The 26,644-nt window shown below is 40.9% G+C and overlaps 1 long non-coding RNA gene across 1 annotated transcript; it reads left to right on the top strand.

Moving 5' to 3' along the window:
- Positions 1-1,520: 1,520 nt before the first annotated feature.
- LOC136017840 (uncharacterized) lies at positions 1,521-25,860 on the top strand. Its single transcript, XR_010614108.1, has 6 exons — positions 1,521-1,609; positions 2,630-2,712; positions 4,562-4,677; positions 12,510-12,623; positions 23,079-23,228; positions 25,718-25,860. It is a non-coding gene; the product is annotated as an uncharacterized LOC136017840 (long non-coding RNA).
- Positions 25,861-26,644: the final 784 nt, after the last annotated feature.

The following is a 26,644-nucleotide window of genomic DNA, read 5'->3' on the forward strand; positions in this document are numbered from 1 at the left end:
AAGTACCTTACTCTGCCTTCCTTCATGACTATGACCTTCTCTGTAGGGGTGGGAGCAGGCAGATACTGCAGACTGCTGTCTGTCTGTTGGAATGTCATCCTTCTGTGATATATTGAAGGACACAATTTGCATCAGGCAAGGTATTTCTCAGCTCATGAGTAAACAGTGACCTGGCCAGATCAGGACGGAGAGGACAGTGCAATGTTCACTGTGGTTACCAAGAGTGACATGTGCCCAGCCAACCTCACAAAACAAACAGTTGCCATGTGCTTGCTGTTCTTTGCAAGAGTTTCTACTCTAATTCAGTTGACGTCAGTTAGGCATCTTTGACAGCGGACTTGCTTGGAGTCATTGTAGGGACTCTGCACAGAGCAGAGAAGGCAGGAATAGGCTCACTTCAGCAGTAGCTATGGAAGCAGAGTACATAGAGATGAAACAGCAGTGCTGGTAAAGGAAATAAACTCGGAACTGTTAAGCTCTTTAGAAAAAGAGGAGCTATGAAATCCTTGCAAAAGCAAAAATCCAACTGTTTTCAGTATCTCTTCACAATCTGCATTGTCAGAAATAATGTACAGTATCAGTTTGCTTCCTTTCCTAGTTAATTTTTTAAGAAGTTGTCCACTTTTTTATCAGCTACTCAGCTTTGTCTGATATTGAGCCTCCTTTCAGGCACACATGCTTCCGTAAACCATCAAAAACAATATACAAAGAATTTCTGAAAAAGGAAGTGCCATACAATAATGATGAACATATTGTCCTCAAGCTGTGGAGGTTAACAACCCAAAATTGCTTTGGTATTTGTACATAGTGAAATAAAAAGAATTTATATGTTTGCTCTAATTTTAGTGGGCTCTTGTGATTCATTACACCAGCACTTCAGAGTTGAGAATAGTCACTTGTCTCCTGCAAAGCAGCACCCTTAACTGTGTTACTATTTGGTTGCTCATTATTGTCTTAATTCTTTTCTTTTTTATTGCTGCACAAATACACTTTGGTCTCACAGTAAGTTGCCTAATGCTGCTTTCTGTGGCATTCATTGTCTGAAGGATCAGGGTTCTGGTGTACTCAGAAAGAAATCTTCTAAGTAAATCTATAGTAGCATTGTTGTTTAAACAGTGCCTTGGATCGTTAAAACTAAAGAAAAAAAGAGAAGTTGTTTATGTTCCTATGGGTACCTTTCATTTAAGTTCAATAGGTTTTTTATAAAATGGTAGCAGCTATGTAGAAAACCTTTACTTACCTTTTTGCTTACTTTGATTTAGTCTTTAAGGACAGTACAGTCATTTTACAGTGTGTCCTGGGTAAGGGAAAGTGCATAATTGCTGTGCCCTAAGAGCAGCCTGGGAAATAAATTACGAGTTGAAAGTCTCTAATCTTTCCCTGCCAGCCTACAGTCCTGCTTGCTTTAAGCAGGTATTAAGACCATTAAGAATAAAGGTGTTAATAAAGGTGTTCAGGTGCCTAAGGATGCAAATAAGCTCACAGTCTTTTGGTGTTTTTTTCTCCAGAAATGGAAGGTAGACCACTCATGTTCACTGAAACCAAGAGGACCCACATGCCTGTTCCCTTCTAGCCCTCTGCAAAAAGTGTTATATGCCTTATTGCATCCGTAAGTTCCTCCAACAGTTCTTGCTTGGATCCTATTATTTCTCTTGAGCCCCTGGCTCCATACCCAGCCAGTGTTCAGGCAGCATGAGGCCATCCCATATTACCTACCTGGTGTCTATTTGGTCTCTACTAACTGTATGAGAATTCCTGTGGGGCAAGCTCAGAAATCGATGTTTCTGTTCTGGCAGCCACATTTGCTCAGGAGGACCATACTTTAAACCAAGGGGCAACCTTGGTGCTTCTGTCACTCGTTTTCATCAGAATGTATGTTTTCTATCCCTCATTCTATATATGTCACTCACATCAATAACCATTCTTAGTCTTATCGTTTAACTAAATATTAACCTTGTTTTCTGTTTACCAGCTGGTATCAACTCGCACTAGCTTTTTCCTGCATTCAGAACTCCTGTTCTCAGCTTTTTCTTTAAACCTGTTATTAATTCTGCCTTTTATGTCTAAATCTGGTACAGCAGCACAATTAACTGCTTTACTTAACATGCAAGGTTATAAACGATCTCTGTGATACCACTGACATTAAGAAAGTAAATGGGGTTAAACTGATTCTCATTACAAGTTGATCTTTACACAGTCTTCGGTTGGCAGAACCGGTAGCAGATATGTAATGCAGAATTAATTTTAAGAGAGTTACAAGAACCATTGCTACATAACAGTGACATCAGGTGATATCAGATATCAGAGAATGGAAGAATCCACACAAGTGTTTTATCTCCCTCAAGCCGAGATATTAATTGTGCTTTATTCTGTCATTTAAAAGAAATCCTTAATCACACTGCCAACATCTTCTTTTGTGCTCTTAGTTTCCTTCTGATCATAAATACAAATCAGTTTTCCCTTAGGCAAGACTGGGAAGTAGAGAAGTTCAAGCTCTGTTGTTCACAATGAGCAAGAGCTACTTTTCCTACTGCAGTAGGAAAACAGTTATCTCAGTTTTTTTGCTGTATGGTCTCAGACTTCTTTGGTGGCGAGTTCATAGAACCAGTGCGTTTGGATGTTTTGTCAGATACAGCAAGAAGTGTTCCATGATGAGACAGAGAGAAAAATGACTCAGCAGCTTGTGAGAGAGCACGTTGGTGATCCATGTGGGTAAGTGACTGAAATAGTGACTTTCCCCTGCCCAACAAGACATGTCTGTTAGAATAAAGCAGTTAAACAGGTAAGTCAGCTAATTCTGTGCTTCACTTTGTGAAGAGCAGGAATTGAATACAATTTTAAAAGAAGCAGTCATAGTTGAGACAGCAAAAGACTAATGTGTGACTAAGGTTTCTACAGGTGCTGTAAGGTGAAGTTAATGCTCAATTCTGGCTAGATTTATAAAGGCTGTGATCAGCAGGTGTGCCAAAATGGAGCTATGAGTTTCAAAGTTTAAGGCTGAATTCCAGGGTTTCAGGGCAGGTACCATATGTGAGTGAGATTTGTAATAGCAATGCCAAGGACTTAACAGAATAACACTCTAACCACCCACTCCCCTTCAGAAAGCTTTCTTTTGAAACTGGATGCAATAGGCACTCAGGAAAGCACTGAAAGACTCCAACACACAGAATAGCTGCTGAGAAAGCTGTGAGAAATCACCTTTATGGAAGCAAGACTACAGCTAGCAGTGGGACATCTCAGGGTGGGGAACAGAAGAGGAAGAGATTAGAGAATATGAAAAGTTTCCACCTGGTGTGAAAATATTAATGTGAAGAAAGCAGCACAGCAATATCTTGTGAGCACTTTCTTAGCACCTTCTTTTCAGTAGGTTGCTGGAGATTTGCTTTGCTAGTTTGCTCGCTTGAAAGTTCTCCAGGCTTCCAGGGAAAACAGGCAGATGTATCCTTTCAGGGCAAGGCAGTAAGGTGTTTGAGTGATTCTACCTTTGTGTCCTGAACCATGGATGTACTGGATGGCTGGATGGGAAGCCTTGGGGTTCCTGGATAGAAAACCTAAACTTGACATTCACTAAAGAGAGCTAGTTTCTAACCACTGTATCCTTGATAAGCAGCACATCAGTAGGAGGGCAAAATAACAACTGCTCTAGGCTTGGAGAAGCTTTTGCATTACTGCTAGTCCAATTATTTCCTTTTTTACAGACCTTCAGCAGTCTCTTGCCTCTGTAATTACTTCGCTGAACGCTGCTACTATTAGATACAGCCACTAGACTTTTAACAAGCCATCATTACTTGCACTTGCTATCTTACAATGTAACAACAATGTCTTTGAAAGCAGTGTAGCTTCTCCCTCCTTCACAACAAACTCACACACTTGTGTATGGGCACCTGCGTAAAAGCTAGTTTGCTAAGGAACAATGAAGAAGCCAAAGGCAGAGCTGCAGAACATGGAAGCTGATGCATGCAATGGTCCTAATTTTAATATTCTAGTGAAAAGTCATTCGTTATATCGGTATTGGGCAAATTTTCCCTTTCCTTGAGGAACAGTGGCAAAAGATGCTGTCCCAGTAAAATCAAGCCTTAGTGTCAGGAAGCAAGTTGCCAAATTAGAAAGCATGTAGACACCTGAAAGCCTCTGAGGTCTTATGTTGATGTCAGATGTGAGGACAGCTATGTGCGAGCTGGCCCTGAACATCTGAAGAGGCGGGGAAGGCAGGTTGAGAAGGTTTGCCTTTTCCCAGCTTTCCCAAAGCTTGGCAGTTTCTTTCCTGTACTCTGTGCTCTTGTAATAGTGTTGAATGCTAAAAAGAGGTAATTTTGTGCATGTCCGGGCAAGCAGGAGCTTGGTGGGCCGGGTTACCTGATTAGCTGGTGTATTTTCTGTGCTAACCTCAGGTGGCCAGGCAGAGCAGTCATTTGAAAACTCATCTGTTCCTTGTCTTACTATCTTTGAATTTGCATAATTAAAAGTGAATTACTTCCTCTATTTTTAATATATGCAGTGAAAATGCATGAAAAGCTGAAAAATTACAGCAATCCAGTAATTCATGTCATGTCCCATTCAGAATTACAGCTTCCCAGTGCCAGCTCAAACACCGAGGATTCCCTGCCACCATAAAGCTATAATTGCTGAATTAATAACAGCAGGTCTTGGAGAGTGACTGCACAGTCTCTGACCCAGGTAATAGGAATGCTCATGTTAAAATGAAGTTGATACATGTGACTTAATCTATTTCATATTGGGCTCAAGTAGTGAAGATCATTGCTTTCCTTGCCATAGGATGTTATGGGAACTGCAGCAAGGTATTACTTTTCAGACTCAGTTTAAGCCAGCTGTGTTAGCCAACAGGGATTAGAAATTAATTTTTCAGGGAACACCCAGGCTCGTTTTTCTTCCATCAGAGGACTTGTACACCAGATCTGCTGGTCTGCTCAGCACTTCTGGGAGGTAGAATTCTCCATCTAGCTGCAAAGGCATGGAGAACAGGATGTAAAGGGAGATGGTGAAAGGCTTTTGCTAGCATTTCATTACTCCAGAATATTATTAATAACTAAAAAAACACCCCTGCACCTTAAAATTCAGGAGCAAATTCTGCAGTTGCTGCTTTCCACAAATGTGTTCCCTCATGGCCCACACAGGTATGGTGCTCATAAGGACTGGGATAGTGTGAACTTTGTTTCTAAACAGAATAACAGGAAGTTAACCAAAACAGCATGATATGAATGAAAAGGTACCTTTTCTTTAAAAGGGTTACTTAGGCATTGGAGGGAACTGGTAACCATTTGCCATGACTTCCTCAGGTTGGGACCCTGGTGCAGTGATCATTTGAACCTGCAGGACTCTCCATCGATTTCAGTAGATTTTATGACTCTTAGACATCAGTATAACCTGATTCAAGTCATTAAAGATCAGCTGGCCCATGTCAAGTGGTCTCCTTGCACCAAGCTATTGATTTAATGAACTATTCATGTTGCAAAGCTCAGCTACATTAAAAAACAAGAGGTATGACCAGGCAGACACTAGAATTGTCAGCTCAGGATTATGCGCTGCACTAAAGATCTTTGCAATAGTTTCATTGAGATTGTATATTCGTTGTGGATAAAAAGAACTGGCAGTTTCCAGGGCTGGCAATCTGGTTCCTTTCGTAAGAATTACCATCATTAATTAAAATCTCTTTTTCTGTCTAATTATTTCAGCTCTAATTCTCTTGCAGGTTCATAAATAGTAACATCCTTTTGTCCTGGAAAAAAGTTCATTTTTTCTCCTTTTCTTTCTCTTTGCAATTGCCCTCATTCTCTGCCCTCTCATGGCTTAAGGTAATTAAACTTTCAAAGTCTGGTCACCTCTCTGAAATATTTAAACATAATCAAAGAAATTTTAATGTTTTTTTTTTTTTTTCCTGCAAAGCTCCATGAGATTTTTGAATGCAAAGGCTGTGCTTTTCCCTTCTGCAAATAACTGCAGAAGAGGAGCCAGGCCCAGGAAGGGATCAGTTCTTTCCACTCTGGCTCACTAGTACACAGACCCTGTGTTACCAAGTACAATTATGAAAGCAAATATTTCAAACCTTGTAGGCATTGTGAAAGGTATTTAACCTGATCTCTGTAATTGCTTCTTTGCCATTTAACACTGAGAACACAGCATTTACTGTTGGATGTTGATAATTCTCTCAGCTGAGCTTTTGCATCCAGCAGATGATTTTTGCAGAATATTCCCCTGGAAGATAACTGGAATTTGTACATGCTTGAATGCCTACACACAGAATAGCTTGGGCTAACTAACATTAATGGAGAGGAGAAAAATCTTTCTAAAGCCAGATATGGACAGCACTATTACCCAAAAGAGCTGAACAAGAGACCTTTCTATTTTGAGAAGAAGTCAGTATAAAAAGTGTTAAGGCAGAAGATCCTGCTTTGGGCATCTTGAGGTTGAAGTAGGAGAATCTTTCTGGGCTGTCAGCAATGCAATCATTTTTGAGTTCTCTATAAAATCTGCCTTTCCTGTGCAGATATTTAGCTTGCTGGCTGATGTTTTCTTGAAATTTCCTTTATTGAGTGTCAAGTTTTGGTACCAGAAACTATCACACACAGCTAAAGGTCAAAGTAAACCATTAATTAAATTTCACTAACTGATATACAGTGAAGGATAAACCAGAATGTCAGAGGCTAGTTTACATAAATACTATCCCTAGATCAGAGGCCATCCATACCTGCCCAGGGAAGCCCCTGTGCTTGCACCTTAGAGACACAGGTCTACCAGCCATATAGACTAGGGTTAGAAAATTACTGGTATGCCCACTAATTTCACCATAAAAATAACAAATGGTGCCTGAATCATCACAATGATTTGGGGAAATTCAGTAAATGCTTTTATTTTAGAAAAAAAAAAAAAAAAATCCAGCTTCTTCCTCCAAAAGCATAAAGATGCCAGTGGTACAAGGTATCATGTATGGGACAACTCTCAGGCTAGGAGGATCCATCAGGCTGGATGTGGTTCTGGGAAACCTGATCTAGTTGAAAATATCCCTGCTTATTTCAGGGGGGTTGGACTGAATGGCTTTTGAAGGTCTCTTCCAACCAAACTATTCTATGATTCTGTGATTCAGCACCACCTGCCAGTGCTGGATTCTTGCCTTGGCCCAGTATGCAAAATCCTTCTGGTTTCCAAAGACAGTCAATACAGTTTCAGCCAAAGCTTGCTGTTTATGGTGCATTTATAAGAGAGACTTCCAATAGCAACACTTTTAATAGCAGTTAGGCCCCGAAACAATGGTGTCTATCAAACCAATTGAATTCTGCTTAGAAGCAATTAGTTCTGTGAGCTACAAAGACAACAGGATTTCCAGTCCCTGTGTCCTGCATTTATCTCCGGATAAATGGAGAGCTTATTTGTCTAGTTACTAAGATGTCTTCTTCATGGAATTTGTAGAAATGTTAATACCCTGACTACACACAGATATACGTATTCAGAGGGGCTCTGTGATCATATAAAACTTTTTAAAAGCATAAAAGGAATCATTTTTTCTGGATATTTGTGGTGCCAGAAAGGAGTGGCAGAACTGGAGTGAAGGAAAAATGCATGTCCACAGACCACGAGCAGGAAGGTCGGTATTTTGAAATACTTTGATGGTAACACGAATGTTGTCTCCTCTCCAATGCTGGGTTTTTTTAAAGCTCACTAGGCAGCAAAATGAAATGTTTTACGGTTTTATCAAGTGCAGCAAAGTCACTGCTATTATATTTGCAATTTCATGACCTGGTAAACCGATACCTTTGTGCTTAAGGGTCTAAGTGTCAGTGGTGTATAAAACTGATGCTGCTGCTGCTTTGTGAAATAGAAACTTCTTCATAAGAAACGCATTGTACCTGAAGCAGCATCACTTGATATTTGCCCTTGTAGAGCATGACCTTTTGGCTAGGGTTTTTAGTAAAATCAAGAATGAAGAAAACCAGTGGAACAGTTAATCTGGAGATATATTTATATTTTTCAGCGTGGGCTATATGGAATATGTATTGCCTCTTCAAATACAGTGATTCAGCACCATATGCCAGTATTGGATTCTTGCCCTGGTCCAGTGTACAAACTTTCTGATTTCTTAAAGACAGAAAATACAGTTTCAGCCAAAGCTTGCCATTTATGGTGCATTTACAAGAAAAACTTCCAAGAACAGCATTTTAGCAGCTGGTAGATCCTGAAACAACAGTGCCTGACAGACCAATCGAAAACCTGAGTTTTCTTGGTGGGTGCGTTAAACCATCTGCAAGTCCTATAGATCCGGCGTGGCTAATTTCAGAACTTGATCAGGGATATGAGAGAAATCTGGTTGTAGGAGAAGGGACCCCCTGACTGTGAGTTTCCACAGAAATCTCTTTGATTTCACCAGTGAATGGTAGCTTTATGCTATTCTTGCTGTGTCTTATCTAATGTCTTATTGACGTTATTGCATTTGCTTTCAAACACAGTCATTAGAACATTTAATTTGCAGCAGCTGTAATTTATATTTGTAATTTTGTCTAAGATCAATAAAGGAAACTGAAGAGATTTATAGCCCTAGTTTCAACTAAGATAAATTGAAACAGACTCTATTTCCCTGAAAAGCTGTATTTAAACAGCATTTTAAAAGAACAAAATGAATTAGATATTTGCATGGGTAAATCATCCTTTGTGTCTGGAAGAAATGCTGGAAAGAGTGAACATGGTCAGTGTGTTCTTTGAAATACAAATAAACTCCTGGGAGATGTCACCTTAGCAAAGGATCTAACGGGAGTCAAGTAACCATTCCAAAATATTTCTGAACAGCAGCAGTCAATAAATACCCTTGAGATCTGTTGCATTAATGCTTCATAATAAGGCTGTAGCTGCATGTTTTAAATACTGTCAGGATTAGTCTGAGAGTGGAAAGCACAGACCCTGAAAGCACAGCTTGCTCTTGTTTTACAGCAATCCTTGAACATGCATTGCAGAAATGTGTTAATAATTTTTGAGCAGTATGTATTCATTTCTGAAATATTCATGTCCCAAGCACTGCCTCGTGCATGGGGAAGAGCTGCCTCTCCCATGCAGCAATTAGCTGAGGGATTATGCTGGGCAGAAGAGATGTGAGCACAGTCAGGCCAGCTCAGGGCTGCAGTACATTTTCAAGATGAGTCTTACGGAGGGAAGGAAGAAATGCCTAATGAACCTTTAGCCTCTTGCACAGCAGCAGCATGGGATACCGAATCAGTGCCCAAAAGAGCTGGAGGCTGGGGCTGGGGAGGATATCTTTGCAGCTGGCCCAGTTTAGCAGCTTGTGGGTGTGCTCAGCCCTCAACTCCAAAGCCTTTTGAACATGGTGTCCTTGGGGAAGGGTGTATATTCTTTCTCCACCCAACATTAACCTGATTTATGCCTAATCCAGCTGCCTTTTGCCAATAGATTGCTGGGCACATGTTACTCTGAGATGCAGAAGGCTTGGAATATCAGCTGTTTTGGATAAAGCTCCACTTCCCAATATTCTGTGATCACCTGAAAGTGGCTGATGTACTGAAGGAAAAGATAATTTGTACTTCTCTGTGGCATGAAGAAAGTTGCACAATAAGACCTTGACCTCCTCTACCAGGCAGTTTGCTTTTTGACAGATTTTTCAATATCATGGGGGTTTTATTTGGATATCTGCCAAACTGCTTCACCCTTTCTGGGTTTCATTAACTCAGAACCTGTGTCCTGAGCCTCCACTTGTCTCAGAGCTCCTGGATTTGTGGTGTTCATGGGCACATGAATGTGGTTGGTATATGGCATGGTGAAAGGAAGGGAACAGGAAGCCTGTTCCAGCCTGCACACAGCTCATCTTCTGGCATTCTAGAAACATGCATGTCCACATGACACTTGAATTCTGCAGGTGTTTATCCCTGTGGGGAGCAGTCCAAATGGAAACTGGTGCTTCTAATCTGTGCCATTCTTGGATTGCAAGTGGGTGGGAGCAGGATGGGAAAACTCCCCATTTACTACATTTCCACTTGTTGCATCCTGTGAAGGTTACAGAGCAAGCAAGAGTAGAACCTGATCCACCTTTGTGCGCATGCCACATTTCATGAAGAGGATTCATCTTTGCATGCTGTCAAAGGTAGCTAAGTACTGTCGTGGAAGAGTCACACTTTCTCCTTTTTATTATTGTGGCTGGTTGTTTGAATTCAATTAATTTAATACATTTTCAATAGTGCAGTGCTGCCATCTCTGCAGTGCCTTGTAAATAACAATTTTTGCTCTAAGCAGTCAACCAAAGTGTCTAGTCATCACATGCATTGGATGTTACCATTATGATCTTGGATTTCATGTAAATAATGTCTGAACTGCAACAAATTGCTATACAGGCCACAAGACCATAAAGCCAGTAATTATTTATGTTCATATAACTACTATGAATTCTAATTGTATACACTTTGAGACAATTGCTAGATATGCTGACAAAGGATTATGGTGCCAGGGCCAGAACAGAGATGGAGAAGCGATGGAAGGCATGCCTTCTTCTGAGGACCTTTTTTTTCAGATGGCTAATGTAGAAGCAAATGTGTCAAGCAGAGGAAAAAAAGAGAGGCAAGGAGGCACGCTCAGCATCACATGGTGAATCTCCTACAACGGAGTTAGTAGCCTGTAATCCTGAAGCACTGCTAGGCTCACATCATTATCCTGTTCATCCAAACTATGGCATACTGAAGCCCCAGACACTGTTTATCATGTGGTATCAGTTCAACATTTTCACTTCATCTGTACTTTCTGTTACCCAGTGTTTTCCTTAAAAGCTTCTAACAAAAGATTCAGGTGAAAGATTTCTTGAAAATGAATAGCAATTTGTGAGTCAGTGCATGCTATTGGATTTTACCTGCCCTGGGTTTTGGAGGAGAGGAATTTAGAAGAAGCAATAGATAACACAGTCAGATTTAAATGACTGGTAGGTTAGTTTGAGGGCTTGCCAATACCATGCAATAGCCATGTATTCTGTTGTCAGCCTGCAAGACACTGTCTTCAAGCTTGAAGGGCTACAGCCCACATGGAGGCAGAATGGTCTGAACTTTTGTCATCTCTGACAGTGGGGGAGTTGATTTCCTTGCAGAACTTTGTTTGTATGTCCCTGGTATCTATCCTTTTGTGCTGAATAAATTCTGTGTGGGAGTGCAAGGAAGGATGGCTGACTTTAACTGTGGTAAGAGAGTTCTGCTAATGAGGGTTTACGTCTACTAAGAAGGTCTTCTACTAAACATCAGCAGAGATGCTTTTCACCCCATCCCAACACAGTCAAAGCATATGGAGTGTCTTCTCCCCTGCACTCCACACCTTTTATTTTAGGGGGTAGAGGGTTGATCATGATTAAGGAAAACACTTCCAAATGTAATATAATACTCCCCTAAGATGTGCTGTATTTTTTTTCCTCACCATTTTCAGGGCTTTCACTGGTGGGTGAATACAACTTGGAACTGAGCTATGGAGCCCCCCACTTCAATGTGCCGAACAGCAGTGTCAGGAGTCACAGCTGCAGCCTGGAGATTGGCAGCCCCTTTGCTTTCATGCACCTTGCCGGTGGGGAGGGTGGCATAGCAGGAGTGGAGATACCTATCCTTGGCTTTTTCCCTGGGGTGAACAAATGAAAGAAAGGGATGTTTAAGAGATGTGTGCTATTAAGCCAGCATTTCAACTTCCTAAATAATAGGCAGCATTGTGAAGCTTCTCCAGGGAGGAGGCTCCTGGTGGTAGCTCTCTCTGCCTCCCTGCTGTGAGTCATTGTGCACTCAAGTTCAGAGGAATTGGTACTAAGGAAAAAGCACTGAGATAATAACCTTGAAAAATCAGAAGAGGGAGGGGGGGAAAAGGGAAAGATTTATACACTGAAAAGAGCAGAACTGCCTTACCCTAAAAGCATTCTGTAAATGAACTCCCATGCTTCCCAGCCTTTATCAAAGCCACTATCTTCTGAGGGTGGAGAGACATGTGCATTGAGAATTAAGGACTTAACATGTTGTGCCACACAGCCTAAGCCAGCGGTTGGTATGCTGCCAGTTTGCAACATGACTCATTAAGGCAATAGAAATGTTTTTAAATCTTATGCTTGCAATTATAAGAAAGAGTACTTTGTACTGCCTCGGGAGAAATGGTGTGCTGTGATTGTCTTTCTCTAAGCATGCAGGTCTCTAGTGTTAAGAACACTGACCTCCATTCAAGCATGTTTTACCTTTCTAAGAACTATAGACAATGCCATGGTGTGTGGGAATTTTGTGGTGTTTGCTAGCTGCTGGGCCTTCTTTTCCTGGAGATAAACATGCTTTATGTTATAAAAAGAGCCCTTCAAGTTGCTGTTCTGATTTCTGTACCCTTCTACAGTGTTGCATGCATTTATTGTTTGTTAAAGGCTAACAGCCTGGAGACCTAAGCTCTTTATTTATCCACAGAGTGAAATTCTTCTCGCTGTAGAGGGGATGCCAAAGGCACTAATTGTCAGTGATACTGTTGCACACAAGAAATATCCTTTCTCTATTTTCCAGCCACAGTAATTTGCCATGTGAAGGAGAACTCCTGAAATGGAAGCCGATTTGGACAATTTATCTGACAGAGACAGTGGGACTTCAGCTTGAGAACCCGAATGAACTCAAGTGAAGGTGAGGGGAAGAATGGTAGTTCTGTCAGATAGAGGATTTTTTTTATGCCTTACCTACGCTCTAAACCCAAATGCTCTTTGCAGAGCAGTCTTGAGAACTGGACTGTGCAGTATGATGCATACATGGTCACACATGTATGTGCATACATGATCAGTATGATGATCAGTAACCTTTATTTTGTCAGTCGGACCTGTATGCACAGCTTCCTTGTGGAGTGAGCTCAGAGCAGTTTAAAGCAGGGACCCCACGTATGCACACACCTCCACATTAGGCATCATCACCATCAGAGTGTAGTACTCAAATGCCAAAGATTTTTAATAATTTTTTTATTAATCTCAATTAGTTTAAAATTATCTAATGTATTCCAAATGAGCTGCTTTAGCTCCCTGCTTTCCTCAGTTCTCTATGGTTTATTGATAGGCATACCTGGTATCTGCTGGTCTGGAGATAACTCATACCTCCTATTCTTAAGCAGCTAAAACTGCTGGTGATCCTATTGTCATTACCTTAAGGACATAAAGAAAGACAGGGAGGAAGATCATGTAACAGAAAATACTTTTCTAACCCTGCATTGTTGGTTTTGAATGTGGTCCTAACATATGATTCTATCGCAGCTTGCAAAACAACCTTCCAAATGCGGAATTCATAGGAGATAGAAATATTTACCAACAGCTTAAAAGTGATATTTAAAGGCACTTTTATTTACTCATTTCTTTCTGTAAAAAGAAGGTGATGCTGGGGGAGGGGAAGCAGAATTTAACAAAATAAGCTGAGTTTTGATATTTTCTTTCATGTTCTTTTAACAACCATTTAAGTAGGCAGCATGCTCCAGCCTTACTCGTCTATGAAACCCCAGAAAGCAGGAAGCTTCCATTTAATCTGAGGAAACTTAGTAACATAGGCAGTGTTTATTCTGCTGTAGTGCTCTACAGGAATGGCTACAGGGCATCTTCTCGAGAAACGTGAAAAGCAGATTTATTTTAATTACATCAATTTATGTTCATTAAAAAACCTCCTCAATAACTGGCCCTGGTATTGAATTGTTTTCTATCTCTTCCTAATGCACTCAGACGATGTTTATTTAATTTAATTGACAGTAAGGGTGAATTTATAGGACTGTAATTCACACTTCCAGTGAAAGGAGAAAAACATTTTGGAACTATATTACTTGCTGCAAAAATGAGGTAGAAATATTGTATATTCAATTTTAATAGTTTCCCTCATCAGCGTCTCTTAATGGGGTTTCTTTTGCAATTACTCTAGGGCATTTGAAGCTGGCCATTGTGAGAACTTGCCAAACAACAATGAAAAAAACCCAAATGTTAGAGGAGTTTTTAACAGTGTAACCTGTTCACTTCTCTCTTTGACACAACTTCTTCCCGAGTACAAAATACTGAGTTTTGAAAAGATCTCTGTTCCCTCCTTTTTTTACTGGAACTTTTGTTTCAACATTTCAGCACATATTGTGGCTCTGGAATGAGTAATCAGAGCACTCGTATTTCCTGAAGGGCCTGTCTGGATCACAAGTAAGAAAGGTGCCTCTAGCTAAGCTGTTCATAGTTCTTGCTTAGCCTTTTATGCTTGAGTCTATGGAAAATAAAGTCCTCAAATAACTTGATCTAAAAGCAAAACAAAGAAAAAAAAAACAAACAAAAAAAGGAAGTCCGATCACCCTTCACCATCCTTCCTATTTTAGGAGGCTTTGATGCGTGAAGGTGCTATGTCCAAACGATAAGGGAAGACTGGTTTTAGCACACCCCACATCACACAGTACTTCTGAGAAGCCATGTAAGGCTGAAATCAGTGTTGCCTCCTTCCACTGAAGGGCAGCAGCTGTCTTCTCGTGGCTCTCTTGCTGGTGGACTCCCATGACCCAGGAGGCAACTGGTTTCTGCCCACTTCCTTCCCAGGAGCAGCCAACCCCCTTTTGGTGAGTTCATCCTATGGTGCACATCACAGGCGTGGGACTGGCAGTGGGTTAAGTGGGACGTCTTCCTCCCGCTCTGTCCTCGTGGGGTGCGTGAGCCCTGCCACAACTTCCAGTAGTGGAAAATACAGAATGTATTTTCCACTGTACAGAAGCTCAGTGAGCAAGAGACAACCATGTGTAACCTTTGACTCATTTCTGTTAAATGCTCCTGAACTATGAGATACTTTTTTGAAGTCTGTGCTTTCATGGATTGTCTAGCAAACAGTTTAACCTGGACGTGTTTCAAAGTGGTCCTAATCTTTACAAGGAGTGAGCAACCAACCGCAAGAAAGTCACAGCAGTTTGAGGACTTTCAGGAGGGAGCAAGGGAGAGAGGGAGCAGAAGGTATTTCTATGAGGCAGTGAATTACATTAAGGAATAAAGTGGGATCTGACCACATAACCTACCTGCTCATGGGAGGCAGTCTGTATTTAAACTCTGAGTTTTAAAGAAATTGCTCTGTTGCAAGCTGAGGATGTCATTGAGATGACAGAATTTCTTCTGCTACTATAATAAATAAAGGTAAGTATGACATTAGAAATTAATAAATGGAGTTTATTTGTCCAGACAGTCACCCTTAAGTGTAGAAATCAAAGGCACCGATGAACTTTAGCCTCACTGTGTGAAGCTATTACAATGCACTGATTATTATCAGATCTCAATAACTTCCAGTAATGTGTAAGTAGCATCAACAACAGCTATCACACAATTTCACTGGGCTTTCAGATAAGTATCTAGAAGTATAACCAGGGTTTAGAGGTATAAAGAATGCAATTACCATTTTAATATCTCTGCACAGGGAAAAGGAAGATTAATTTTTGTAGGTTTATTTTTGTGATTTTTTTTCATAGGTTGGGAGATAGGTAAAAACCTGGCAACAATACACTAGAAATAAACAAAGTGCTGCTGATATCTAATAAAAGGAGCACAACTGGATAATGGAATTATTGGGAAAATCAAAATCTCTCATACTTTAAAATCATGCTGTACTTTTGTTTGGGTTTCCAAAAAGGAAGGTGAAATTTTGATACTGTTGACTCTTGTTTCTTAATGAAGTTTCTTAAAGCAGCATTTCCAAAACAAGTCAGACATCCAGAGAACAGGAAAAAATATTCTTTTCCTGTTAGGCTCTATTTATTGTTATAACACTTCGGAGTATATGTTTTGTTACCCATCAATTTCTGTATTCTAATACAGGAATATAGTGTGTTTTATAGCTTGATTTCCAGCTCATTCACTGCTTCCTGATGAGGCTTGCAGAGTTGGTCCAATAGAAAATGAATTTAGTTTCTAAATGCTGTGAATACATGACTACTTTATTGAGATCCAGTGTAAGAAAAGAGGTATAAGCTGGCAAATCTACCAGAACTGGGCTTACTCTGGGGAAAAGCAGCAGTGTTTTGGCACAGAATCAGCAGGAGATTTGCTGCAAGCGGCTGGTGACCTTCTCTTTTCCTTTATAACTTGATCTGAGCTGAGCATTTGTAGCTGTGCTACATCTGGGGGGCAGAGGGAGGGAAGATGTATCGTCTGCAGTCTGCACAGCAGTGTGCAGCATCATGTCAAAATCAAGATGGACTTGATAACTCTAATTAGTATTATCTCCCTATAGCAGGCTGCCAGGGATGTTGCTAAGATGCTGTGTGGGTCGGCAAGGTGGCAGAACAACAAACGACAATCGGCAAAAAGAATAGAAACAGACCCTTTAAAAGGCACGTTTCACATCTTTCCTGTGTCTCAAGCATTAGAGATATTGAGCTTATATTTTAGACTGGAGATAAAGTCATGGAAAATCCATGACTCTTAGATCTTGCTACAAATTAATCCATTCACCAGGCAGAAAGTTTTAAAGTGGGTTCAGGCTTGAGGCGACAGACTGATCTCTGCAAGCAAGAGAAAACTCACAGCGGCTGTGCTGTCACATTCAGCCCATCACACCTCTGACAGCTCCCTGCAACAGGAACAGATAGGTGGCAAATCTTAATGATCCATTAATATAACTGGCCACATTTATATAAATGCTGGGAGCATTGACATCTCCTGTAGCATATTCCTGAAGTGTCAGGTTTTGTGCCTAAGGTGTTGAGATTGTTAGAGGTGTTGCATGGCGTTTTCTGGTTTGGGGTATGTGGGGTGGGTGGGAAGATGATGGGTGCAAGATAAATATACTTGAGGACCTCTGGAATATTTAGCTATGTTTGCCCTAACTGGACTTGTCTAGGGGTAATAGAAAGGCTATAAACTTCTTGCCAAGGTAACCTTAAAACTATAAATAGTCACAGCTGAATTAAGTCCTTCAACACATCTGTATGCAAAAAACCTCTGTAATTTAAAACCAGCTTTACTCTACTGTCTCTCTTTGAGGAGCTAGATTTATGGCCACTCCATTGGCATCTGTTGTAATGATAAAAGTATAATTTAATGACATAGAATTAGTTTTTGCTTCTCGGATCTTTTTTCCCCTTTATTTTTCTTCTAGCATAGAGGATAACACCAGTCTCCCTTTTACTAGTAATCATCACCCACGATTTGAAAGATGGTATTTCTTGGCAACCTTTTCCTGCTGTTGCTTTTTCCCTAAGCATCGATATTAAATGCTTAAGAAGAAAACTATTCCAACAACCTGTTTTCCAAAATGAAGTCGGGAAAGAAGGGATTTTTCCCCCACCATGTATTGCTAGTAAACCTTCAGAAACATGATTTTGTTTAAAAGCATGTATCTGAGTTACCCAGAAGTTCATTTCACAACGTCAGGGGTCAAAGAGACCTCTTGTGAGAGCCAGAGTTACAGACCACAATGTTTCTGAGAGGGATTAAGGCCCCAGTTACTCACCCACCTGCAGCTGCCCCACCATATAGGTTGTCCCATAGTCCTCTGGCATCAAATCAGTGGGGAGCCACTGCCATGCCTTGGCTATGTCAGCAAGGAGCTTGTTTGCATCTAACCACCAGGATGGCTTGAGTGGGATGCTTTCCCCATAAAATGTCCTAACTCTGCCTGTGGGTTGTCATCCTTCCCTGACAATTTAGTGTGTTAGCTCTGCTGTCTTGCAGCGAATTCCTCTCTCTGCTGGTGCCAGTGACGAGCTGTCTTCTACACAACTGCATCTCCATACATCTTTTTAGGAGTTGGATTTGGTGATCAGTAACAGCTCCCTAAAAGGGCGGATCATCACAGGCTCCTTGTGGAGTTCACAATTACCTTAGGCATAGGACTTGGAGCTGCCAGAGCATTGCAAGGTAGGGGCGGGGCTAGTGAGAACTACAGACTTTGGTGTAACTTTGGGTAAGTCCCTTGCCAGCCCTCCCTGTTAGCTGAAAAGTAGAAATAATACCATCCTCCTGCCCTACAGAGGTTTCCTCATGAATGCCTCTTCCTTTCAGGAAGTTGTTTGAATTTTACTTAGTCTCACACAATTAGCTAAAGCAGATAGACAAAAGGTGATCGGTATCCCTTGCATGAATAGAATTACAGGTTTTGGCAATGCTGAGCACTGAGCAGCCCAATCCAGTCACTCGCAAAGAATAAAAAGAGCTGGTTTTAACTGCTTGCTCCATAGCTAGGAAAATAGATACTGGATATGCTCAGCAAGTCTTTATTTAGAAAATTAAAATTAGAAAAGCTAGAAGTACAAGAGAAGAATGTAATTTCTATTTAATTTAACCAGACCTTTAAAATCCTTCCCATCACTGGTATCAGGGTTTTAATCATGACACAGATCAGCATTGTAGTGACTGAGGTTTTCCAATTGGCACCTGCCCCTTGGGGATCTCCATCATCCCTAACCTGTAGTATACACCTGTGGTACCAGTACTGCTGGTGGGAGCTGCAGCTGAAGCACGGAACTGGTCTACTATAAAAGTATGAGTAGTGGGATTGCCCCTGTATAGCCCTCCAGGTACCCTGCCCGTATGCATTTAAAATGCATTTGCTTCCATCATATTTGTGAGTCAAGCTGATGGTATTTATAGGGCAGTAGCTAACCAGGTACTCTCTGAAGCAGAAGGTGAAAGGAAGCATATGGTCTCACCTGTAAATATAAATTCATTATTCATTTGAAAGGGGCAATAGTCTTACTACTAATAGAAAGAGGAAGGGTTTTCTTGCAAAGGAGAAGCTCTTGGTGGTTTTTTTCTGAAGGATGAGGACCAGAAGGAAAGGAATAGATCCTTCTGTTTCATGTGTGTTGCCTGACAGATGTGGGAAGTGTTGGCATGCCACAGAAGAGCCAGAATTGTATGCCGAAAGCCAGTACTTCAGTTTATTTATTTACTCAAAACAAAAGCTATACATCAGAAATACTTCTGGTAGAAATGTGTCTGCAGATATCATTGCATGGAGACAGCAGATACAGATGAAAAATTCTCTGACCAACTGTGTTTTATTTTTTTACCTTCATAGGACGTTGTGCTTTAAAGAGAGCTTTGCCTTATTACTGGAACAGAAAATGTGTTCATTAAAAACAAAAAAGACGGGAGAGTAGAAAAAAAACCCTCAGAAAACTCTTTCAAAATCAAAAATTGCTCTCTGTGACTGCTTCTGTGGGCCCCTTTCATGTCCACGTCCTCTGGACATTTGAGCAGAGAGCAAGGCTGGCACAGAGGCTGGGGAAGAGCAGTTTATGCTTGAGTCTCACATCACTCGGTACTGTGATGGAAATCACGTGTGAGTGGGGCTGGCCAGGTGCATCACTAGGCTAAGCATTAGAGAAAAGTGCCACGCGGCTGAAATAAATAAGCATGGCAGAGCAAATTCTGACAGTTATGCCAAAGCAATTTGAATTAGACAGAACTTTGATGTCTACAAAGCTGGACTTGATATCCCGGTGGGAGCAGGTTTTCCCATTATATGTTCATTTACGGATTTTTTACTTAAGGTTGGGCAGAAATAACACAGAAATGGCTTTCTGACAGACTCATATGCTTGCTTCTGAAATCCCAGGGAACAGAGATCTAGCCAGACACAAAATGTGACTCTTATTCCTTGCTTACTTCTTTATTACTTAGGGGTGGATTTGTGTGGAAAAGGTTCATTTTTGAAAAGTTATTCCAAATCCTCACTTAGTTACAAACCATAATTAATACAACTTATAAAATGAGGGGTAAACCTTCAAATGATGCAAAGGTTTTGCTGCATTGAACATGTGGAGGTTCTGTCTTAGGTGGATGTAAGTGCAGCTAATAATCTGCGAGGAAGGTCAATGCAGAGGAGGCAAGGTACATTTTTAATTTACACACTTACGTAGCTTGTGGCAGGTGTTGAAGCTGGTATCACTGATGAAGGGAAAACACAAAAGATGTGGGAAGATGTCTGGTATAATCAGTTTTAAGTCATGCACTTGAAAATGATACAGCATGAAAAGCAGAAACTTAATACAGAGAATTTTATACTTCAGCAAGAATGCTCCTACCCCTGCTGATGAGCTGACATTTGCGGTCAGTTATTTCCCAAAGGTAATGGCAGTTTTATAATTAGGCCCTCAGTTAGCGATGCCTTGCTGCTCATACCTCACCCCATACAGATTCGCAGTGTGGAAGTTTTCAGTTGTGGGTGTGATGTTTGACATGCATTGACCAGAAGTAACTGGAGTAAAGGAAGAACTGGGATTAGTCCAAGTGTGTTTGTTTAGCACTGAGGCTTTTTGAATTGGGCTTCCACTTCAGTGAATTCTTCAGGGTCATGAAGTGTTCATTAGATGAATGGGAGTATGTATATTTGCAAGAAGACCTTTGTCACCCTGGGATAAAGCGTGACCATGTTGCCTGGGGATGCAACAGGAATGGCCTCTTGTCTCCCAGCTCCCCTGTTGTGCTGGGAACACTCACAGGGAGAAGTGCTGTCCAGGAAATGCTTTCTCATCTTCCAGGATTTTCATGTAGCAAATGGCTTGTGTGGAGTGAAACCTTACCTTCCAGTGCCACAAAACAGAAGTGTGTCAGGAGGTCTCAATTGCAGAGTGCCTGGCACTGCAGTGCTCCTCTCTGACACAGAGAGTCAGCAGTGGTAAAGTAAGATGGAGTGTATCAAGGTGACTTTTCCCTCTGTCACCCTTACAAGTGCCATTTCCTGCCAAAGTCCCATTCTTGGTATCTTTTTCAGTGATAATATGACCAGCTTAGTGAGGTTTTCTCCAGGGTACTTCTTATTCTGCTCTAATAAGTCTCTTCCCTAGCTAGGGCATGCCATTCATGCATAGTGGGAAACCTGTTCTTTGTAATCCTCAGTGGCAGAGAAGCTCTTTGGACTTTACTGACCAACAGCAGAGACAGGATCATAAATGCAGTATCAGGCAGTGCCACCTTGGTGAAGCTCATGATAAACAGAAGAAAAAAGGGAAACAGTGAATGATTTCCATTGTTTCATACATAGTAGATTTCCAGAAAGACTCAAACAAAATATGCTGCTGCTTTTTTAATTTTCCTAAATCGTTTGTCAAGTTATGGTAAACATAAAAGCATGCAGAGGTAAATTATTGGAACATTTTCTCTACATTTGCATGCAGAGATATACATTTAAATGAGTACATGCATATTTGTGCACATGCATGCAAGTATATAGACATATATGCATGTGCTTGTGTGGATATATACACACATATGTATGTTCATGCATACAGCCAAGAAAATAATTTTCCATAGCCTTTCTCTTGTTTAACAATAATACTGAACTACTGGCATTCAACAGTCTAAATCCTCAAATGTGTTGAAGAAAGGTAGATTTTAATGGTGTTAAATGAACCATTTAGCACAGAAGGCCTCTTACCTTCAGTGGCACACTCTCAAAACGAAATCCAGTATTCAGATACAATAATAAAAGAAGAAAAACAATATTACCTGTTTAAAGAGAATATAAAATCCAATTAAGTTCTGAATTTTAATTTGCTTGCAAGCATGGGTTTGTTGCTCTGTGAAAAGAATGAAAATGTAAATGACATTTCCGTGTGTTATCTACATAATCCAGAGGCTAGAATATCCTGTCATGCTTATTTTGTCTAGTGATGATAAAACTAAACAGTTTTAACTGAATTTCCTGTAAATGGGCAAATAATCAAAAATGAACATCTTTATATTTTGATCTGTCATTAATTTATGTATAAATGCTGTTATAAAGAGATTAGCTTTTATGAAAAGTATGATTTTTGCCTGGCATCTAACAGCAATGATGGGCTGTAGCATGTGAAAAGCTGTGGATGGAAGAAAGCTGGACTTCTGAACTGTGAATTTACCAAAAGACAAGAAGGGGGAAGCTCCGCAATCAAGAGGCCCATATGGCACCAGCCATTGATACGCAGACACAGACCATTGTGTCCAGTGTCACGACGACCTCCAAACCCCTCTTGTCCCTAAGTGCAGTGGATCAGTCATGGTCATTTGCTAAGTTGTGTGTCTTACATGAAGTGGTAGTACATACTGAAGAGGTGGTGACCTTAGGATGTGGTAGGAGGCTGCACAAGTGAATTTGCTTCTGTTCCAGCCTTGGCTGGGGCAATAATGTCATTGTAAACTCAGCTTCCCATTACCACTGACTATTCCTGCCTTTCCTTCCTTCCTTAAATTCACTTTATTTAGACTAAACATAGAAAAACATCTGTACCTGGACTGTAAGTATCCAAATCAGCAATTACATTTGTATTTACATAACGCTGTCACCCACTAGTTTTGCCTAGCAAAGAGAATATCTGGGGATGAAGTAACAGAGAGCCATACCTCAGTTCCACTGCTCCTCTGCAGCCTGGTGCTGTCCAGCTATGCCTCACCCTGTACCTATGTTCTTGCCCTCCAAGGGGCATTGCTGCTTCCAAAAGAAGTAAGCGCAACATCAGATACTGAGAGCTCAGAGGAGTTCAGAGGCTTGGTTCTTTATTCAGGTATTAAATAGATTGCTAGGGAAAGATATTTGACCAAATTGGTAATCGGGTAGCACAGAATATACCTATGTGAGTGGTACCTGCAGAGGAGCAGACAGTATACCCAGGCTGGTGTAAATCAGGTTATTCTCAGAGAGTAACTTTTTGTAGGGTTAAGAAAGATAATTTAAAACAGGCAAAAGGCAGAACACCCAAAGCCACATTATTTTAACAGACCTTTGTGCCTAATGGTGGGATTAAGTATTCAAACAAAGGAGTCTGTTGGGTATTGAGCAAGATCAGAAATTCTTGGTGCCTGATTTTTAAATAGCAGTCTCTAATGGTGGGTGTCCAGTCTGGCATATCCAGCCCTCCAGCGTCTGGGAAATGCTCCTTCAGAAACAGAGAGGCTGTTTACATAAACTCCAGGGTTTTATATTAGATCCAGAAGAAATTATTAAATTGTTCATGTGACCTAAACTTGTACAGAAAACACGACTGTAAAACTACCCGATCCTTCCCTTGATAGGAAGCAGCTTTATTTGGTTTTCCACTTTTTTTACAAGCTATATGTATGGCTCCCAGCCTTTAATCTCACTACAGATTTTGCCATCTTTGAACTGTTTATTGCATTGCAGCACTACAGCAGGGATGAGAACAGCATTACCTGCACCCAGATTCTTCTGCACTTCACAAAGTTATGCACCCTGCTCTACATTGCTCCAGGTTCAGAAAGGTGACAACTTTAATGCCTCTTCATGCCCTGTAAAGTATTAAAGGGCAGCCAGGTAAGTTTTAAATGGAAGTAAATACTAACTTGTCTGTATCCAGGATTGCTTTTATACTATTTATATTGTCACTACCATGGTCTTACAGCACGTCTCTTGTTCAAGGTCATGTTGCCTGTGAAAATGATAAGAATTAATTAAAAGTGTATGCAGAGATATAGTATGAAACATGTTTAGCATGACAAAGCTAACACTGGGTGATTTTAACCTTGCTTCATTTAAAACCTCAAAACCAATCTCAGAGCTTCAGTGCAGTTTCTCACCAGCAATTTGTTATGCAAGAAACATCACCTTCAGTATCTTGTATGAAACCACCTGCTGTTGTTCAGCCCTTCCATATTCACCTCCTTCATGCCTCTTCAAGGGTGGCTCGGCATCTGTCTCAAGGCACCACATGAAAATTAGCCACACAAGTTTATAAATATTATATAAATCTTGTTTTCATAAAAATAAGGGTATGAAAAGTCTGAAAAGTCTGAAAAGCTGTGATGACGCAGATACAGCTTCCCCCAGTACTTCAGTGCTTCTGTTTCCTCTTGTCCCTAAATGTGCTGCATCGCAGCAAACCCAACCTGGTGCAATCAGTAAGTAAAGCTGCTTTGCAAGCACTTCACCACTGTTTGTGCTGCTGGAATTGAAGGACTTTATCATGCCTTTGTTTTAAAAGCCAAACCTTAAATTCAATCAGCAAAAGATTAAATGGTGCCAGTGCTTTCTGATACTGCTAAAAAATGTCATCACTTATGAGTTATTTGTGTTTGAATATTGAATCCCAAAGGGTGGTAGCTATTTTTTTGTAATTCTGTGGAGATGGAGTAAATGGTTATGAATAGCACAGTCATAGAACAGGATTGATTATTAAGCTCCATTCCTTTAAAACTACCTCAGTTTGACAAAGGCTCTTGCGGTAGCACGAGTCCATATACCATTACTTTTGAGTCCTAACTCAAATACTGCACACAAACCAGAAGGTCTGGGAGGATTTCAGAAGGGCTCTTTGCTGTGTACTGCCTCACATACTGTTTTTGCTACAGCAAATGCAAGTCTCCAAACTGTTTGTGATGACACAGTTTGTACAAATGGCATCTCAGTCCTGAGCACTTGCTCTGCAATCTTAATGGTCCTTTCCAAGAAAGAGCTCTAATAGTTCATTGAAATCTGTTTAGTCTGCAGGCCCCCTGGAGCTATTATGAATGCAATTAACGTCTCCAGATCAGGACAAAAATGCGAAGGACTCTATGCTGTATTGACTTAATATATCATAATGGCTCTGTCTCGGTGTGGATGGGCTATTATTCATCCAAGAGGTTTGGTGCATGCTACAGTTGCAGAGTGCAGCTTTTGGCATAACTTCAGGTCCTGCGGGAAGGACAGGCTTGCAGTGTGCCTGCTAGAACAAAACCCAGGAGATTCATCCCAGCTAACAGCACTGGAAACAGTGGCTCTTGTTTCCCTACAGCCTTTGTGGGTGAGTGGTTTTAAAAGCAGCTCTCTGGGCAAAGCCAGCTCCTAGTGCATTGCTGGCTCTGTTTATTTGCTGGTCCTGGGCACTTGCCCATTCCTTGCTGGCTCCTGGATCCCTGCCACTGCCCACAGGAGCACACATTTCTGTTGCTTGTGCGTACACTTACAGATGCCACACAAAAGTCTGCCCAGGGTGAGGCAGACCTGCTGGCATCTCAGCACTTCTACTAGCACAGGCCCAGGCTGGTTGTCCAGGATCTCTCTTATAATAACTGGGCACCTCTGGAGTGCTCAGTTCTTTATCTGACCTCAGACCTTCAGGACCTGCAACCAAGATACACATTTCAGTGCTGATGGAGGAGCCGTTTCACTGTCACCCGTTTTGATCGCATGCTGGGCAGTAAATGCAGAGCACTTCATGAATTGTGATTATTTCCAACCAGTGAAGCCTGATTTCAATCACGTATTTTCCTGATTTTACACAATGAACACTAAAGCAAACAGATAAGCAAATCTATGTTTTATCTCGCAGAGTCTCCAAAGCGCCTGAGGCAGTTTCAGATCCAATGGCTGAAGTTAAGCTAAATTAAGCACTGTGCAAATGCAGAGTAGGCAGGGAACAGCTTCTCTTCTGAAGTCCTATCACTGCAACTGACTGTGCAAGGGGAAATCCTTTTAAATGCCAAAGAAATAATTTGCTTTGAAATCTCCATCATCTGCATTACCTGCTCTTTTAACCCATCTATCCATTCATTCCACCCTGGAGTTTCAGTGGCGCACCATATCCTCCCAGTCCAGTTCAGCTGTCAGATTTCAAGTATCAGCTTCTGAGTTCTGCTGGGTTGTTTTGGTTTTGTTTAGGGTTTGGGCTATTTTGTGTGTGTGTTTGTTGGGGGGGGTTTCCTCAATGAAAATTGAGTTAGGTACATGTAAACCACAATGTGTTCATACATAGCACAAGAACAAGAAAAAAGAGATGTTCATTCAATTAATTGTTTATACAAATGACCTGTCTCTATTCACAGTGCTGCTTTTGATATGAAAACATAGAGTTAACTGAAACATTGATACGGCTATATTTCAAAGAAAAATGAAGCAATCTGAGGTCTTCGGTGCTCTTCAGATTTGCACTATTTCAGGACTAAGTGCGATAAACATCTGTGTGAAGGTAGGGTGTGATTACAGAAGAAGTCTTTTCCACGTGAGTATATATGCTTTTCTTAATGCCGCTTCAGTGGGTTTTCACTCTAATTATAGAGTTGTACTATTTAGGCAGAACTTCTGGAATTTGTTTCTAAAGAGCCATGTGATGCCTTGATCCTAACATACCTAAAAATATATTTGTAATGTTCAGCTTAACAATGTGCAACTTCAATCCTAGCATTAAGCTCACCTGTCTCAGAGCCCAGCACATCCCTAGGTGAGCGCAAGCTGACATGGTTTTATCTTCTGTGAAAACCCCTTATTTTTCCTTACCAAATGCAGACTATAAGGCAGGCTTCCCACAGAAGTTGTGATCAGAAAGGGATGTGTCAGCTGTTATCTCCAAACTTGCACTGCTGTAATCACAACTGCTTGTACGTGCCAGAAGAAATAGGAATATTTACAGCTTTTCAGTGCAGCCAGAAGGAAACAATTACAAGTGAAATACAAACATACAGTCACATACACAGATATATGAAAAAAGCACAAATACATGCACAGACGTGCATGTTCATACTCATAGACAAACAGAATGCCAACAGAAACAAGCAGAAAATGTGACTGTAAGCAGAAAACATTACCGAAGAGGCAGAAAATAAACCTGCATAGAAGAACTGGGGACAAAGCAAGTGTCTCGAGCAGGAGTTGTAGTAGCAGCTTTTCCATTCCAGGACTGAGAGTAAGCATGTAAAGGTAAACCTGCTCCAACAGTTCTGGTTCTGGGCTAAGAAGTAGCTATATTTACCCTT

Source organism: Lathamus discolor, chromosome 6, assembly GCF_037157495.1.
Source record: "Lathamus discolor isolate bLatDis1 chromosome 6, bLatDis1.hap1, whole genome shotgun sequence".
Lineage (NCBI taxonomy): Eukaryota > Metazoa > Chordata > Aves > Psittaciformes > Psittacidae > Lathamus > Lathamus discolor.